The sequence below is a fragment of the Physella acuta genome, unplaced genomic scaffold (assembly GCF_028476545.2).
Source record: "Physella acuta isolate Inbredline_101_S28 unplaced genomic scaffold, ASM2847654v3 ptg000571l, whole genome shotgun sequence".
Taxonomy (NCBI): domain Eukaryota; kingdom Metazoa; phylum Mollusca; class Gastropoda; family Physidae; genus Physella; species Physella acuta.
Genome location: NW_026732090.1, coordinates 723130 through 727835, shown reverse-complemented (window position 1 = coordinate 727835; position 4706 = coordinate 723130). Strand labels below are relative to the sequence as shown.

General features: G+C 36.9%; 1 long non-coding RNA gene across 1 annotated transcript; it reads right to left on the bottom strand.

Annotated features, from left to right (window-relative positions):
- Positions 1–285: 285 nt before the first annotated feature.
- LOC131946824 (uncharacterized) lies at positions 286–2073 on the bottom strand. The gene is made up of 3 exons (XR_009387798.1): positions 1956–2073; positions 517–738; positions 286–323 (listed from the first exon to the last, which is right to left on the bottom strand). It is a non-coding gene; the product is annotated as an uncharacterized LOC131946824 (long non-coding RNA).
- Between the last annotated feature and the right edge of the window lie 2633 nt (positions 2074–4706).

The following is a 4706-nucleotide window of genomic DNA, read 5'->3' as shown; positions in this document are numbered from 1 at the left end:
ATAGGTTTATTATTATAAATTCATAAAAGCTATTAAAAAAAAAAACTTCAGCTTGCTTATTACTAAATCTAGATAGCACTTTAATAACAGCTAGCAGAACACATCAAAACAACTTTTAAAAAAATCTATACTAAACCCAGCCATATTTCTAAATCCACCAAAATTATAAGCTGAAAAAAAGATTGATACAAAACTATTTCCACTGTGCCATTTTTTATATAAGAATCCACCTAGCAAAATAGTATTACCTTGCACATGTGGCAGTTGGGTTTGGACTTGCTTCTACTCCCCTCACACGGACAGTCTTCACAGAGCTTGCAAAACTGAAATTAGATTAAAAAGAGTAATCGCTGAACAAATTGTCCAAGAAAATAAAATAGTTCTTTTCTTCAAGAGCATTTGAACTCATCACCATCATCACCAGATTCAGTGTTCTTTTTGTTAATTACATTAATTAGACAATACTTAAAATTGAAGCCAGAGTAAAAACTTAAAAAGGTTTTAATGGGTAACTACCTTACAATAGGTGCAGTATCCACACACTGAACCCTTTGGCATATTCCATTGATTCCTCATCCACTTCAGGCTGAGGTTCTTCTTCAAAATCAGCCAGAGGCACAACTTCTTCATTGTCCCCATCAGTTTCAGAAGTTGCTTTGGCACTTAACAGGCACAACACGAGAAACAAGCAAACTGTCTTGCATTTCATGATTGAAATGTTCAATGTTTTACCTGACCCTGAATGAATATAATTTAAGTTAATATTGGCACTTATTTTATTAGGTAACCATAAATCAACACAGATTATTTAGAAAAGCACATTAATATGAATTTAACACCAAACTGTTAACCTAAGTCTTAAGTTTGGTTGTGCATCCATTGGGTAAATTGAGTTTTATTCTTCAAAGATTAACTACACTACACCCAAATTCTCATTGATAATCAATGACAATAATAATCCCATTTGTGTTGTGTTTATTAAAATTTCCAGGTATGTGACCACGTTTCATTTTTCTTTTTAATGATGAGATCAAAATAAAATCTTTAGAAAAAAAGTTGTATAATTAAAATTTAGTGACAAACTCACACTAACTAGAAGATTTCACTAAATCTAGATCTAATCTAATAGCTAAATCTGGAATATGATAAGCTTGCCTGCCACTGTTACTGACGTCCTGCCAATAGACTATCAGAAAAAAGATGTTAGGTTGTTAAATCAATAGTAGATCTGGTATAATAGCATTGTAATCTCAGGTTTAGTTTTTTGATCAGAAATTAGGCTTGGACTATGGTAGGACTGTGGTTAAGGTTTTTCATTAGCAAGTCATATTTAGTATTTAGTTAACAACCAGCAATCTAACACCCTTTTTAAAAAGATTATATTATAAATGTAATGTGATTGGACATTGGTTATAAGTATAACAATTATATTTGCCAATAATATTAAATTATAGGCCTAAGTTAGTAGTCTGGATCTTATTTTTGCTTGCTAAGATTCAGAATTTCAATAGAACTAGATACTAGAAGAAGTGTTACTTAGTCCTTTAGATTTAGTAAAACTGTTACTTTCAAGTCAGTGTGGTTTGTACTCAGTAGTACTGCACTACAGTACTTTAACTGATAGTTTAGTTTGTTATGTAATTGAGTAAGTAATTAATTAATTATAATTATGAATGAACAATGTCCAATTTATGATCGAACCCGGCATATCTCAAACGCCCGCAAAAGGGAAACAGCAAACTTGGTTGTTACAAACAGTGACCAGTCTCAGTACAGTTGAACTGAACAGTTGTCGGTAGAGTAGATCATGATTAAAATTAAATTTGATTAAAATATTAAGATTATGAATATCTAGATTCTATTTCTTTCTCAATCGATATGATTTTAATTTAATACTAATGTACTTAAATTATATCTTGACTCTAGATTGATACTGTCTTTAAAGCAAATCTTACCTTGATAAAGCGGGTAACCTAAAACTCCCACTTCAACGGTAAATGCAGAGGTATTTCAACGAATCAGCCTATCGCACGTATCAGAAATTGTAGAATTATAGCTTGGAGTAGTTATAGCAGTTCAAAATTTACAACGTCTGTGCTATAAAAAAATTGGAACACTAAATGTAAAACTAACAATAAGCCTAACAAAACATCTTTCCGCTTCATTTCACGACTGCGTTTTGTTTCAATTTTATGAAAAACAAAGCCTGGATCTAGATTCCTAGATCTAGATCTATATCCAGAACTTTAAAAAATGTGACCCAGTTTTTAAATAATGTGCAGCAAAAATAACGACTACGATAGTAATTAAATAAAATAAGTGCACACAACGGTAAGTTAATAACTATCTATAAAGATAAACTTGGATCGCTATGGTTACGTTTTATGTGTTAAAGTTTAAAAAGTTAAATACCTAAAAACAGAAATAGATTCTAGAGGTCATGGGCCAAAATCGCACTCTGCCGATGGGGGCGGCGGGTACACCTGATTCAGTTTGATGGCGTAGGCCCAGAGTTTCTTCCATGTATCTCTTCGCCCCCCCCCCCCCCCCCGGAGAAAAAAGTCTGGAAGAAACACTGCGTTGGGTCCTATCACACACTTTAAAATGTTAGTGGGGGAACCCGAGGCGCAAAATGGCAACCTGACGGGGCACAGCCCCTTCGAAATTTCATTTTTTTTTTCGCGAAACCTTTCCAGAAATATTCTCACCAACTCCCCAAAGTTTCATGGCAACGAGATGAAAGATGTAGTAATGCATACAAGACAGGTAAACAAATAAACATACATAATTTCGTTCGTTACTTTCGTAATTCGTATTGCAATCATGTGAAAATCTACTATCTGCATCTGCCCCGTTTAAATTAAGCAAAACGTAACTTTTATTAAAAGTTTTAACTAAAATGAACTAGTTTTGCCATTTCTAAATAACAGTGGGTTGACAAATCGTGCATTATGAGTTACTACAGTTGGTTTCTATTGTAAGGGTTTAAAAGATACATGCACGCACCAGTCCGCAGAGTTTCTTCCAGGCATCTCTAAAGTCTACCGCCCCCCGAGCGAAATGGAATTTATATAGAAAATATATACTTTTAACAATATCTGCCCCCCTCCCCGGATATTTTACATTATGTAAAGCCATGTAGCTGTATATTAAATACTTCGTGTAATTCAATACTGCTGCCTAAATTGAGCTTTAAATTTTTTTTTCTACCCATTTTGGAGCCAGGTATTGGATGGCGCCCGAGGTGGTCATTCCGCCCTCCTAGCTCCGCTTCTCCCCTTTACCCGTTTGTGGGTGTTGGTTACCCGTTCGCCTTTTAAAAAAGGGATAGAAATACATAGGTCTACAATTTAGCTATAAGAAAAGAAGTTTGGGTAACCTACTTTTGAAACGCACTAAAAAAAAGTCCGACCGAGGCTCCGTTTTGTGCCGTCCAGCGGTCATGTTGAGATAAGACTTTAAGGCGCTTTAATGCCCCTGACCAGTTAATGGATTAACCCGAGAACGTCTAACAATGGCGGACTTCCCCTGACAAACAAGGCCAAAATCACCTTTACATCTCGCGGTGTGGGCGAGGTGTGTAGAAAAGGTTAAAAAGGGGAGACTCAGATTTACGATACGTCCGATAACTCTAGGTGGTCGCCTCTAGAAACTGTTATCACGTAAGGCGAGGCGGTTCAATTTTTTTTTACGTGGAAACTGGATCGCATCTATGCGAGTCGAGTGTCCCGGCTAGGCTTTGTATTAGTGTCAAGTTTATGGACCTTTCACGCGCATTTAAACTTGGTCAGACATAACTCTGTGTGTGTTGTGTGTGTGTGTGTGGGGGGGGGGGGGGGGGCGGAAAGAGGGGACGACTAAGTAAGCTGGTGTGTAAACTTCATCTGCGATTGAGCTTTTTTTTTCTTTTCCTAGTAGTGGTTCTATTTCTATATCTAGATTCTACGTTCCGTTATATCTGGCAAAATTAGAGCGATATCTTTATGATAGTAATTTCATGAAACTTTGAATTTTTGTCTTACATGGCAGTACTATCTCATCACGCTAACAGTAAGAGTTTGTCTCAGGCATCTCTTCGGGGGGGGGGGGGAGTGAACACCCCGAATTACGTCTACCCCCCCTCAAACGAAATAGAATTAGTATAGAAAATATATACTTTTACCAGTGTCCTACTGATACTTTATTAAAATGATGTGTGTGTGTGTGGGGGGGGGGGTGGCTAAAGGAGATTTGTAGTGTAGTTAAGACCCGTGAAACAAAGTTTTATATTTTGATTGCTTTAAATTTTAGATGTAAAAATTCAACCACATAATTTATTTTTCAATTTTCGATGTGTGTAATAAGTTATTTAAACGCCAGACAAACAGAGGCGTAGCGATGGGGGGGGGGGGGGGAGGGGGGGTACATATGTCCCCGAGCGCTGACCTTAGGGGGCGCCAAAATGGATAGTAAAAACAAATTAAAATGTCATTTTAGCTGCATTTTTGCATTATAAACAGTTTGACGGGGGTGGGGGGTGCAAATCGAAAGTCTGATCGAATTTGCACCCGAGGGGGGGGGGGGGGCGCCAAATTGAAAGTTTGTCCCCGGGCGCCGAGAAGGGTCGCTACGCCTCTGCAGACAAAATGGGACTTATGGATATTTTTTTTAGTTCAGAGGTGGGAACAAAACTAGTGACACAAAGAAAACCTAAGATCATTTTTAAA